At 40.9% G+C, this 14,009-nt stretch overlaps 1 protein-coding gene across 6 annotated transcripts in view; it reads right to left on the reverse strand.

The window, feature by feature from the left end:
* Positions 1 to 14,009, reverse strand: part of LOC124184622 (LIM domain only protein 3-like) — a 115,337-nt gene that overhangs the window by 24,899 nt on the left and 76,429 nt on the right. Inside the window, exon 1 of one of the 6 annotated variants that reach the window (XM_046574553.1) lies at positions 3,717 to 4,311. The exons of the other annotated variants lie outside the window; for them this stretch is intronic. The gene's annotated coding sequence lies outside the window, so the exon portion shown is untranslated. Of the gene's footprint in view, positions 1 to 3,716; positions 4,312 to 14,009 lie in introns of those variants that run through there. 6 annotated transcript variants of the gene reach the window in all.

The following is a 14,009-nucleotide window of genomic DNA, read 5'->3' on the forward strand; positions in this document are numbered from 1 at the left end:
GCGCTGCGCTGCCGCCTCGTATACACGGAGAAATTGGCGGCAATCGCAATTTCATTGATAGCGGATCGGGCGCGTGCAGAAAAGGATTGGCTGTAAAAGTCCCTGATTCATTTGTTGCCGTGCAGGGGTGGGTATGATACTTTATACAACATTCTTACGATAAATAACTAAATCCAACGGCGAACCCTTTCGATCTAAATAATTCCATTTCGTGCGGTCATCGCTGCCGGGGTATAAAATTTTCATTAAAAATTAATCATTTTTTTTTTTTTATTAGCGAATTGGAAAAAACCCGTGACTGCTGAGGTCCGTGCAATTTGGAAATTATGTAATTTCTCACGTTCGCCAAGAAATACGGGTACGTCGATCGAGGTTAGACAAAATGTTTTCAATAAGATCAGAGCTTTATTTTACAAGCTTGTAATGCCGATAAATTTATGGGAATTCAACGGTTAGAAGGCCGAGAATTTTAGGTTTAAAGCTCCTGTACAAATCGACGAAAATGTATCGCGATTTCGGTCTAGTATCAGAGTGAAAAATTTGGTCGAAGGCACTGGGGTTAATATCGAAGGTGAAAACGTTTGTCGGACGGAAAGGCTTGTGTATATACGGAAAAGAGTTACGAGGTAATCTCGTAAGAGTCGAATTCGTAAGTTGGTGATGAAAAAATGTGTAATATAAATAAAGAATCAAGATACAGGTACGTCTGATTTCTCAAACAGTGCAGGATTAAAGATCCGAATCGCACCGCAGATTCGCGAATATGCAATTGCAGTTTGAAATTGACCTCGATCGAACGATATAACAGCAGAAGACCCAAGACTCCGAAAAGTATCAAAGACTTTGCGACTGCTGTTGGAATGGATAAGGGTAGGAGGAAAAAGGGAAGTAAAAAAAAAAAAAATCCCTCGACTAAAAATAAAAAGGAAACAAGTTGAACTCGAATTGCGCTATAGAGCCGGATTCTCAGATCGACTCAATCTTTGCTCTACGGAAAGAAAGAGAGCGAAAGAGTGGGAGAAGCGTCGAAGGGTAGACGGTGTCCCGAGTCGGGGGTTGAAATCAATCAAAACATTAATTGAAAGAGCCAAGAAGACAATGGGACTAGCCGGCTGAGGCAGGGATAGGGCTTGATAATCGAAAGATCGAATCGAAAGGCAGGAAGCTGGCAGAAGAAGAAGCCAATACACACGCTCGCGGAATCCGAGGAGAGTGCGCGCTGCGACGCGGAAAAGAGGAAGAAGCCAACTAAAATAAAATAAAGGATACAGGCACCGGGCGCTCTGTCTCGAGATACCGGATGGAGAAAATAGAGTCATTCTGCCCGGCGATACGGAACCATTGTTAATTGTCCGTTATTGAAAGGAAGAAATCCCTCCTCTAAAACGCCACATTCCGAGACGACGAACATTCTCATCTTTCGATCCGCTCGATTCTTGGCGAAATTTCATGCGAAAAGAAGTCGATGCGACGTGTATGAAGCAAGAATTTGACTTCGCCTGTACTTCGAAGTTTTTACGAAAGTGCGGGAGACAAACTCCTGCCACCTAGCGTGGCAGTTTTCAAACTTGAAAAGCTCCTCTCTTCTCCGCGGAAACTCGGAGCCTCCAGGTTTCAATTTACGTAAAAGCAACACACACTTTCGAGTGGCTCGACTCTGGAGGATTGACGGCCAGGCAACCGGCTGAGCGGTCAGTTGTGAGATATTGGAGGGGCGTAAAACTTGAGGAGATTATATTCTCCGTTTCGATATACCCAAATAGCATTTTATTGCCTCACGGAAGAATTATTGCCCACGCATTTTCGGATATTAAATTAAGGGGTGGGAGTGGGAGCGAGAGAGAGAGAGAGAGAGAGAGAGAGAGAGAGAGAGAGAGAGAGACAAGGTCGGGGTGGAAGTACGAATGAAGCGAAAAAGTCGTAGTCGTAATATAAACAGCGATGAGAAAAATAAGAACGTTCTCTGCGAGAGTTTATGTTTCGTTTCGCAAAACGCGTTTAGCTAATTAGGCCTTTTGTACGGGTGCGTAATACTTCCCTTTCACCAATTCCGACAATTTTTACATCTCGCTAATTGCATGTCAAAGAACAAAATACCCAATTATCACTAAATGCGTTTATTTATTTTTTTCGTTTACTCTTTCGAATTTCTTTCTGCTTGTTAAGGGTGTAAAAATGTTACAGTTGTGTTTCATTCTTCATCCGCAAGACTAAATTCTGGGAAGCTGGAATGTATATTACGTGAATAAAAACTTGGGCGTTTTTGTGACGTGTTTCAATTCGTCAATCGACGTAATCGAATCATATAGCTGCTTGCAAATTATGAACGTAATTCTTTCCAGTTGATCGTTAACCTGATGTCAACAGTCACGAATTGTAACTATTCAAAAAAGAATTTATTATATGAACTGGGCTGATGTCGATGGTAAATTTTTCACAAAATAAATGAATTTGTCAAAAGTAAATTTTACTCAAATTCTTTCTCTGTAATGTTTACGACAAATTTTGTTGTCCGACGAACAAGTGACTTCAAAACTTGAAATTATACCAAAATTTATTATGTTCAGTCAAAAAAGCCAAGTTTCATGGAAATCATTCGCAACCTTACCGAACCTGTGAATATTCCCAATTTTCGGTCCGAGGTAACCGATATAATTGGGTGAGAAAATCAAACCGTGTTCAAAGAACACAGGGAGGCGTCATGAAACGGTTTAATTTTTAAATTCTTCAGCGGTAGCAGTAGTAGTAAGAGGTGGAGGAGGAGGAGGAGGAGGAGCAACCCCCTTACGGCCCCAAAATACACAGCAGTTAGCCAATTAGCCCGACCAATTTGTCGTGCAAAATAAACGACCTGTTCCTGTTCCCAATTTATTCGTGCACCTACTCTCTACGTGGATATACTTGTAGGTAGGTACATACTCGGTTCGGCACACCGAACGCGTATATACATACACGTATATCTATATCCGCGTGTATATACACGCCTATGTCTAACCCCTTCTCAAACTTCAAACGAAATAATTAAGCCATTCTCTTTACTTGGTCGGCTAACGAGCCTGCAGGGTTCTGGAACTAGTGCCAATTATCGAAAACCAACCGGACCGATACGAATATACGAATACGAATACAGGAATTGGTCGATGTTGGTTGGTTGGTATCTCGGTGTGAGTCTACGCGGTGCCCACATACCAGGTTCATTATATCAACAGAGGCAAGAGGTTCAAATTAAACGAAAGCACCAACCAGTGTTCGAAACAACGAGATACTCGACTACGAGTGCCTGTTGTTAAAGCTCCAGTTACACCGGGAAAACTCCTTCATCTTTTTCATTCCTCGATTTTTCGCTTATAGCTTTCCTATCTCCTTTTCGAGTTCAGTGCTAACGAGTCCATTACAATACGTAATCAACTCACCGTAGGTACCAATTACTTACTTATTCCTCACTGTCCCAGTTATTCGAAACCCTTCTTTATTTTTCGAGTACGGCAAAACTCGATGCATTCATAAATTACTTCGAAACTGTGCAGCGATAAATTTGTCACGGTGTATTATTAACAGTGAATTTTGATAAATTATATCCTAATTTAAACGTTGCAGGAAAAATGCAACGTCTTCAAAAGATTTATCGCAATTCTTGATCGCGATAAACGGTGTATAGAACAAAGTTTTATCAATATCGATGAATTGTCGAGCTTAAATCGACTGTTTTGGTTTACCTGGTGACGTAGCTGGACCATGTGGTGACTTTACGTTGGGAGCAATTTTAACTGGATGTGTTATAACGGTCTGGTTTTCACAGCTTTCGCAAGGGGTTGAAGGCCTTGGTTTTCTTTTTCTTCTTCTTCTTCTTCGTATTATCTTCGTCAGAGCACGACTTTTCCTCTCTTCAAGGTGTCGAGTCGAAAAATCATCCGCAGCACAATTAGATTGGTGAAAAAAGAAAAAAAAAAAACTTCAAACCCGAATTAAACAGAAGCAATTCTCTCAAATTGATAATCAACTCAACAACATTGTATAATCGATACACGGTTCGAACAATTCAACTACTGAACATCTCACTGACTAGTACGGTTTCTTTTCTCTTTTCTTTTTTGGTATATTATTTTTGGTTCTAAAAATTAGAAAAAGAACGTCACTGCCACGTAACACCAAGGTTCGTTGCTATTTTGATTTTGATTTTTTTTTATTTTTTTTTTCACGAAAAAACAGAAGCGACGTATCTTATTCAACAAACAACGAATGCCACTACAATCGACTAACAGAGTCACAACCCTCGCACTCCAGCCTTCCGTACGTTTCGCCAGAGAACCTGCCGCTTTGGCAGCTGGCTGTAAACTGTCGCGTGCGGCGGGAGCCGCACGCCGTCGAGTCTGATAAATCCCCCCACCACCAACCAACCCCTATATCCCCACCACCGAGCCCCCCCGTCCTCGAATACGCCCCACCACCTTGCCGCCATCCCCACCATCGCTGCCACTTCCCCACCACTGGAATATCTCGCCACGCGAATCACCCCTTTCACCATCCGCTCCCCGCGGAAAATAATCCGCGGGTCTGTTACGCCGTCGTGTAGAATTTATTTTTCACGCTTGGATGATGGAAAAACGACCAGAAAGTGTGTAAAGTCAATTTCTAGTAGATAAAAAGCAAGGTTGACTGAGAAGAATATCTATCCAAGACTTAGACTGGTACTGAACATCTTGCATTTGATAGGTTGCAGGAATCCTAAGCTTCGGTGACTATCCTGAGAAACGCTTGAAAATGTGAACCCTTAATATTAAGCCTAGCAATGTCGGTACAGACGAAAAGAATACGTTACACTTTCGTTAATTAACTAGCGAAATTATCCTTTTTTATGATGTTTAATAAACGGAGGTAGGAATATATTACACCCTCACTTTTCCTCTGTCAAGAATTCCGTTTGACGATATCGGAACGGAAGTGCAGAGGAAGAGTTTCTGGATGACGAAAGTGCCAGGCGAGTTTAAAACCGACCCTCTGTATCCCCGTGGAGAAAACTCCCCTCCGCGTCTCCCTTCCACGCTCCAGCACCGAGGGATGCTATCCCCACTCGGTTGAACGATCCCCTCCAGGATACCGACAGTCAACCCGTCACAAGCCACACCTCCCATTACAAAAATTACACTGTCCGTTGATTTAGTGTTGTGTAGCGGTTCACGGCGGGGCGGCAAGCGGGGATCGCAGGGAGCTCAGAGGGGTGGGAACTAAGTAATGAAGGGTTTCCCGTTCGGGAATCACGGAATCATTCGGCAGATTAAATTAGGAAAGGCTATGTATGACCTTTTCTTGTTATGCCTTCGTTTTTTTTTTTTTTTTTTCTTTCGCGTGTGCCTCGCCACGACGGGAAAGGATTGCAAAATGGATTGGTTGATTTTTACAGCCATAGGGTCAGAGACGGCTGTTTGTCGAGTTGCGTACGTACGTATCAACGTTTTCTTCTTTTTATTATTGTTATCATTATCATCATTTTTTTTTAACCCCCCTTTTTAATTAAACGAGGAACTTTGATGGGTTCCTGATTAAATTGATCACGAGTTCGCAGGTGCGACGAGCATGCCGTGAGCACGTAGATACCTAATTTCATCATTACCCGGCTTTTAAATTGTCAGAGCTGTCACTAATCAACCTGAGATTTACCCTCCATACCGCCGTCGAAAGCCTCCGCCTATTTTTTTTATTTTTATTTTTTCACGTTTTTCACAACGTTCCGCAAACAACGAACCAGCGCTGTTCAAGCTGATCGTAATCAGCCGATAAATCAAATAACGATACGAAATAGCACGCAGAATGCTTTCGACCTTGGATCGTCGTGTCGCGGTCAGGTCAACGAGTCAAATATCGGCGAAACGCGGAGAGGCGGGAGGATCGCGAGAAAACCAAAACGAAGTGAGCCGAAAAGGGTGGCGGAGGGGAAGGACGGGGGTGTAATCACTTCTGGGGACTTTAATGGAGGTTTTCTGTACGCTGTCTGCTTTGTCCTGAACCGGCGTCCGTCTGCCACTCCATCCGTAGGTACTAGACGCCGAGTCTGCAGCCTCTCAAGTGGCATTATGCATTAAACAAGACGCTTACGAGACGCGGAGAAAACTGATAAGACCCATTTTCCTCACGCGGATGACGAAGGCTAAGCCCATCCCTGAACGAAAATCCAACTTTGAGTACATTTGCTGACATGGAACGTCAAAATTGCAACGGTTCACTCATTTCTCTTCTTTGAATTTACCCAAAAGTATAAGGCATGGATCGGAGCTTTTCACATGGCGATTGTTCAGGTTAAACATATGAATATTGTGCACGAAACGGAGACTCATCTTAGTTAATTATTGATGAGAATTGATTGTCGCTTGCGCAGCAATAACGAATCACCTTTCGTTGAAATAATGAATACTGAATAGCGACTTCACAAGAATGGCGCACATTGAGAACGCGTTTCAGCTGTCGCTAATTTCTGGTTGCGTTTGATAATTTTTATTTATCGATTAAGCATTCGAAACACCTAATTCCGACATGTTTCAATTACCATAGGAAATTATATTCACAACAATGCTGTTACAGTAAAGATTAAATAATGTTAGAATAATGTTAGAGGGACGCAAGTCCGATCGAAAGAAAAGGAAACGTATTTACGAAAATTTGATGGTGAAGTTCGTCCGTTGGACAATCCCCGATATTGATATCCAGGAGGCTCTCCATCACCGGACTTTCGTTTCGGGACTTTGCCGAGGAGAGTGCTAGCTCCGTCTCTCTCCTCCACTCTCCTTTCCCTCCCCCCCCTCACCACCCCCGATCCGCCACGGCATCCCACCCTCTCCTCTCCGACCCGCGCCCGTCCGCCTGGGATTTATTATGCATGGGGCTGATGTATCGGACATCAGACGTCCAGGGGGAGGACGGGTACTCTCAGGAGTGGACCGGGACCTGGACGAGGGATGCAGGGCGCGGGGACCGCCGGCGGAAGATGGAATAAAAGGGAAAGAGACCCGAGGAGCCTTCCGGTCTTATTGCTTTTTCTCTTTCCGAGATGATGCCACATGCACGCAGGATTTCGCGGGGTCTAAGGAAACGAGGGTCACCTGCCAATTAACGCAAGAGACGATGGAGACGAACTTGGAAAATTGATACAAGAAGAACGGAAGACTGGAATCATGAGGAAAAGTTTGAATATATGGATACTTCGTTTGATATCGCTTTAATATTGATGTAAAAAAAAGTAGTAGATTGATTAAATTTTACCCTACAGTTGTTCGTTTTACTCGTATAGTCGCTCAATCGCTTTTTTCAACATACTGGCATCGTTATATATTTAATTTTACGGCATTTCACTGATATTTATCATCATCAGCAAATGATAATAATTAATTGACTGCTGGAAAACAGAAAATATGTTTCTGTACAGACCTTGCGAAAAATAATTTTTTGACTAAAATAAGCCATCCCAAGGTAAAATCAAAAGGATTTTTTGCCGATTTGAAATGAATCAGTATCGATATCTAAGCTTTTGTTTGTAATTCTACCGTGTTTTGTTCACGTATTTTTTTAAGAAATCTTCTTACCTTACGAATATAACAATGAAACAAGAAGAACGATAAAAAACACGAAAACCAGGGTTTAAAAACTGAAACTCGTTGAGCTGGATTTTGTTCGGAGAATCAACTCTTCAAAGTATTAGTAATTTGAACTGTAGAGTACTTTGTCAAGATCGCGTTATTGTTTGGTTTTCTTACGAGTGTTGATTCTTTACAGACCGACTGAAATAAATCTTCAATAATGTCGACGCGCCTTTGACTAAGATTATCTACAATAACTCGTGATTAATGGAGGTGCCGAGGAAGAAATTCATTTTTGTCAAACGTCAGTGACACCATTTCAATTAAATATACCTCCATCGAGTCCTGCCGCATCTTTGAATCTCGTTTCAAACCGTCTTTTCGACTCTTCGTGCGGAATTTTGATATTCCGAACGAAAGATTGCAACTTTTTTTGCAAGCCTTATCAGGCAGTGAATCGATGCGGTATACATTTACCTATAGAGATGCAAGAGTCAATCGTGACCTCGCATACGGTGTTCGTGTGATTGTTAGGCGAGAGGGAGCGTCGTGGAATCGCATTATTACCGCAAAATCGCGGCTATCGCCCGAGTATTTCGAAAAATTCCAGAATCACATCGGATGAAAGCCCCGATGCTCGAGTGGCATAGATACTAAGAGCTTTTCTGGGAAAGTAAGGGTCCATTAGCTGACTCGGAGCTGTCTCCTGAGTCCATTACAAGATGAGCCACCCTTCCTATGCCCGTAATAGTCTGTAGGTAGCATTATACTATATAGCGGGTGCACTCTCGTCCCGAGGTATTTTGCCGATTCGCTTTTGTTTCCCCGATTCCTACCCCACGACACCCGGGACATATTCCCGATTTGATACGCTCCTGTAGCTCGGTTGAATGAAATCGTTAATTATTTATTTAGAGTCGCCGAATCGGCCGATCAACCGCCAATGTATAAAAGAATTTTATTACACTCCCTTCCGGGCACCGAGAGACATTTCATATTGTAATTACTCGAGGAGTTAATCACTGTGCTAAAATGGCATTCGTACGCCGATTACAATTTCAAAGATTACAGGGATTACAGCAAGATTGCGAATATTGCAGCAGGATTACAAAAAATTACAAACGATCGCAGAGATTTCAGAGGTTAGGAAAAATTTGAAAAATCGAAAAGATTACGGCAAGATTACAGAGATATACACGGGATTACAAAGAATAGATGAGATTACAAAAAATACATGAAATTACAAAGGGTACACGATATTACAGTAATCTGTTTATACCAGATTACAACAGCGATCAACCCTTCGCAATTACTATGCATGCAATATGCAATCCTCAACTACGTTCACCTTTTATCGTAAATAAACAATGTAGTTCTCGGTAGAAAATGACAACGAGTGTTGCTATTCTTTTTTATTACGGCCACTCTCACTTTGTTTTACTTTTTTTTTTATTTTTATTTCACGTTGGTCTTACAGTAATAAATTGATTTATTTTCGATATCTGGCTTCAGTTGAGACTCGAGATGAAGTTTTTGCAACACGATCCTAGGATGCCGTGAACAATGAAACGCCGAACTGCCAAACACCGTATACGAGTAATGGAATACACAAGGTGCACAGCGTTCGCGTTATCCTATAGCCCCGATTTTTTCGCCGCACTGCCAAGACCGAGTTTATCTTACGAGACAAACAAGAATTGACGACGTACGTGTATGTATCGGGTCGTTAACCTCGCGTCGCTGACGCTTCGTTTTAAGCCTAATCATCGCTGATCGCGCAAATTTCAACGACGACAAGAAGCAATTAGGTTGCAGGAGCATTGAAATTGCGACGCGAGTGCGGTTGCCGTTTCAATTCTGGATCTTCGGCAGAAATTAAATTATGCATTTCTAAGAAATGAGGCTGGTGAAAATGTAAGAAATTAAATTTTAAGCTCTAAACGAAAATCATGAAAAATAATTTTTCATCATAGTCGGGTTAGAATTTCAGGCATTTTCATTTTGAGATTAAGAAAAAGTAGTAAACTTTTGAAAAACGGAAAAGTCAAAAATCTAAAGAAATTTCCAATTTTCCGAACAAGATAGTAAGCAGAAAGACGGATAGTCGAGAAACTATTTTTCAAACCTTTCAAGAAACTTACAGACAATTTCATATAGCGATGCAATTTTTGCGTCATTGAGTTCACGCCAAAACATTGAGAACAATTAATTAATTTGGCGGTAAGAGGAACGAAACGTGGTCCGTAAAATATAACAATTACATAAATATTTTTAACTCTCCCGTCGCGTTGAGATTGAATAAAATATAAACCCTGTTGTTGTTGTTGTTTTTTAACCTGTGAAAATCAATTTCCACAACGTATGACAGTTTTGACGAGGCGTCGAAGAAGGTTGTAAAATGTTAACTGGTGTAAAAAATGTGGATGGTTTGGTTGCAGAGTCAGGAGTTTACAGGAAATTGGATACCACTATTATATAGCTGGGATACCGTAGTCTGCATATGTATATATTAAACGTATACATGGATTCACGCATGCAGACGTGAAGTTATTAACAACGCGGGGTACGTAACACGATATGGGAAAATTAACTCACGCAATGGCGAAGAGAGTAATAACGCTGAAGCCACTTTTCCATCCTGCACTCGAGTAATTATTATAAGCTTCGAGTTGCATATTAATAACCGGTGATTTAAACCAACGAAATATATATCACAGCCAATTAGAGCAGCGACGAATGACAGCCCTTGACATTACACACGCCAACTTGTCACCTTTGAACAACTGCAAACGATTTTTCAAATCACGCACGATATATTTTTCATTTCTATCTTCACCTTTTTACCCTTATTTTTCACTCCGCGGCAGTTATTCCTGCAATTTTTTCCACCCTCCAGAATTCCCTTTAGCATTAATTGTGCAGATAAATCCGTGGTAGAAATTTCTCTGAAATTTTCTTCCACATTTCAGAGTGAAAAATCACCCAAGAATTACATATACTCGCGGTTAATTAGTTCGTACTTTTGTGTTTCCGATCGTCGAACACGATCGTCTTAAGTTTTAATTCGCCCCGTTGAACAGGCATAAATAGATATATGAGCCAGTTGAGACTTTTGTTAATTGCGATCGCTAATTATAAGTTGCGATACAATTGCGGACTGAGGTGGGAGTAAGATTCACGGAGGTTTGAGGCAACCGAACAGGGCAATCGAAACTTTGGTAATAATTTGCGAGAGCTGCTGCTGGAATGGTAGTGAATAGAATACGGAGTAAAATAACAACGTGCTCGAAACTCTGATGATGGCGTTTATCAGGTATCGACGATAGTCTTGACGAAGGAACAAGGGAAAGAAGGAAGCGCGAGAGATAGAGAGATGGAGAGAGAGAAAGGGAGAGAGAGACATGTTCGTTTTTTTCACCTTCACTCGGACGTAACCCTCGTTCCTTCTCTTTTAAATCTCGTTTCCCCTCGAGGCTTGAAATCGTCAGATCCTACCCTTTTACCCGTCGTCCTCCAAAGAACTAGGCGCTTTCTACCTTGGCCACTCTCCAACTAAACCCTCGCGCTGTATACATTACGAAAACGATATCGGAGCGGGGGCGGAATCGACTTGGTATCAAAAACACCTCGGCGCGAAAATAATCTACCGCAACGTCTTGTCGCGCCCTCGTGACCTGCAGGTGAAGAGGGTTGCTGCTAATTCAGCGGAACCAAAACAACGTTATTTCGCCGCTTGATACTTTATTAATTTTGTCGGATTCGATAATCATTCTTCATCATAAATTCAATTATTGCTAAGAATTTTCTTTGACGGAGTGAACTGATGAAATAGTTACTATATACAGTGATTGTTCGAATAAAGAAAATTTAATCATACTTCGTAAAATTTCTGTGCCTCCGTTACTTCGTTTTTTATAACATAGATATGAGAAAACAATTGTAGCATCAATTTCTGTGCAAGATTGTTTAACGGAAATTTTCAAACTTACTGAAACTCACCCCTTTACATCCGTCGTCTAAATTTTCTACCCAACGCGATTATTAGATTTGAATAAGGAGCTCAAATTGGCAGATTCTCGCAAGGATACAGTTTGAAAAAAGTGCTTCTTTCTCGTATTCTAAAATCAGCAAATACAGAAGTAACGAAAATCGAATAAATCGGTCGGAGATAAGACTTGAAGAATATCGGAGAAATTTCTTCCGGAATCATTTCCTATACATATAGATACAATAGAAACGGAAAAATAAAATAGAAATAACTCCGCGATATTTCCCGCAGCGCCCTTTGCCTTCTCATCGACAATATATCGATAGCTAATAATTTTCACTGATATTCCGAAATCTATGTAACGCCTACACACGCAATACATGATCCGCACTTACCACACGTGTATGTGTATATTGTATACATTGATGTACATAAGATTGGCGGGCACCTAGTTACCTATTTCTTTTCGAGGACATTATACGGGATAAAATATAGGCGAACGGCGAGGGACTGGCCACCCCGGATACTTAAACTAAAAGCAGAGCCTAGGCTGCTGCGACATCCCTTGATTTATTCACTCGCTGAATTTTTTACTCAAACCTCCCGCCCTCCGCCCCTTTTCATCCTCTTCACGCTCTCGCCGTTTTCCGTTTTTCCCCCCGTTTCATCCTTCCTTAGGTGAACCTGATTACACACATACGTACGTTATATACTTATACATATAGGCAGGTATAATTTAACGATACATGGGCTGCTGATCGTGAGTCCGAAATCAAAAAGCAAAGGATCCAAATTGTGTTGAGAAATTTAAAAAATTTCGAATCGCATGAATATACGTACGAAAGAAGCTTGTGGGTTAGCAGTTTGTCAGAAAAAAAAAGAGAAAAAACTTATTCCAACATTGTCCCACAAAATGAACGATTCGATTAAAATTTATTTCAACGCGAAAAATTTTTGCCATCGAAAAGCAAATATTCTGATAAGTTCGTATTCCGATCCCTTTTTTATTTTTGCAAAAGACTTCCAAATAACGGGGTATTTTTCATTCAGATTGGATGGAAGAAAGCATTTTCGAGAAAACAATTCTCTCAATTGAATCGAGATATTCCTCTCTTTTTAACTGCAGAAGAAATAATTTATTGCTACGTTTACTGGATGAAAAGTCTCCACTGACCACCGGAACTGTGTGTGCGGAGTTTTCTGTTTTAAAATCCAAAATCCAAATATTATTCTAAGATTTTAGTAAAAAGAAAAGTTTAAGCCAACTCTGATTGTGAGAGAAATTGAAATTCTTGTAATTCAATTCCAAGTTTGATAGCTTTGAGAAGTTTTTCAGTTTTGCTTCGCCGCCTGAAAATCGTCTGGCAATTAGTGTTGACTTTTTTCAAATTCTTAAACACCACAGAACGATTCGTCGCGTCGTTCCGTATTTACGATTATCGAGTAAATCAGCTTTGCAAAACAAGAAATTCTTTGGCGAAACGAGTTATAAAATTCTGGATAATTCCCAATTCGTGACGCGAAATTACGAGACCGGCAATTTTGAATTCAACAAGTCCAGAATTTGAAAATGCGATTACGCTTGTCACTCGCTAAAAAATTCGAAAAACACCGCGTATACGAATTTCTGGATTGTAAAAGGTCGCCGAAACGGCTTTTGCAAGGTTGAATGCTCGTATAACGCGGTGATAAATCCCTGCAGCATTAGCCTGTAACTAACTTTTTACCACGCAGAATTTCGACCTTGTAATTATTACGCAGAACCGAAAATACAACCCAACCTAACCCAAGCCGCCGGGACGCGTTAATCCTGATGATTGGATAAAATCGTGCCGTATAATTTACACGTCAGGGAGGCAAAGCAGTCCGAGCCAGGCTGGCTAATTGCACCCTTGTCACTCGACACCGCGCCATTGCCCCGATCCGTCAGTTTCTCGTCGCTCCGCTATCAACGCGTTCTTCACTCCCTGCGTCTTCTCCTTCTCCGGACTGGCGATAAGACAGTTTTCACTTTTCACAGCCAGCAGAAGATCAAACACCGAAATGCGTATCGTTGCAACAACGGTTTGGTTACAACGTTGGAATTACGCCACAAGAAAATGCGATACAAGTAACTACTTAGTTTCATTACAATTATCGATACTAAATTCTCCATTCAAGTCATTGTGACAAAAAAGAATTTTCAAGAATTTTCAATCGGTACGCAAAACTCGCGTCACCGGCTTTCATAACACGTGTAAACACATGCTTTCATAAACTGTCAAAAATAACTAAAGACAAAAACAACCCACGACAAAAAAAAATTGACAAAAATTTTAATTATATTAAATTGAATTAAATTTCACATGCGTTACTTTCGTCATGGGTTATGTTTTGTAATTTATTTTTGTACGGGTTTGGATAATTTTTTTCAAGTTTATTTTGCGTAAGTCATGTTTTTTTTAGGTTATTTT

Source organism: Neodiprion fabricii, chromosome 6, assembly GCF_021155785.1.
Source record: "Neodiprion fabricii isolate iyNeoFabr1 chromosome 6, iyNeoFabr1.1, whole genome shotgun sequence".
Classification (NCBI taxonomy): domain Eukaryota; kingdom Metazoa; phylum Arthropoda; class Insecta; order Hymenoptera; family Diprionidae; genus Neodiprion; species Neodiprion fabricii.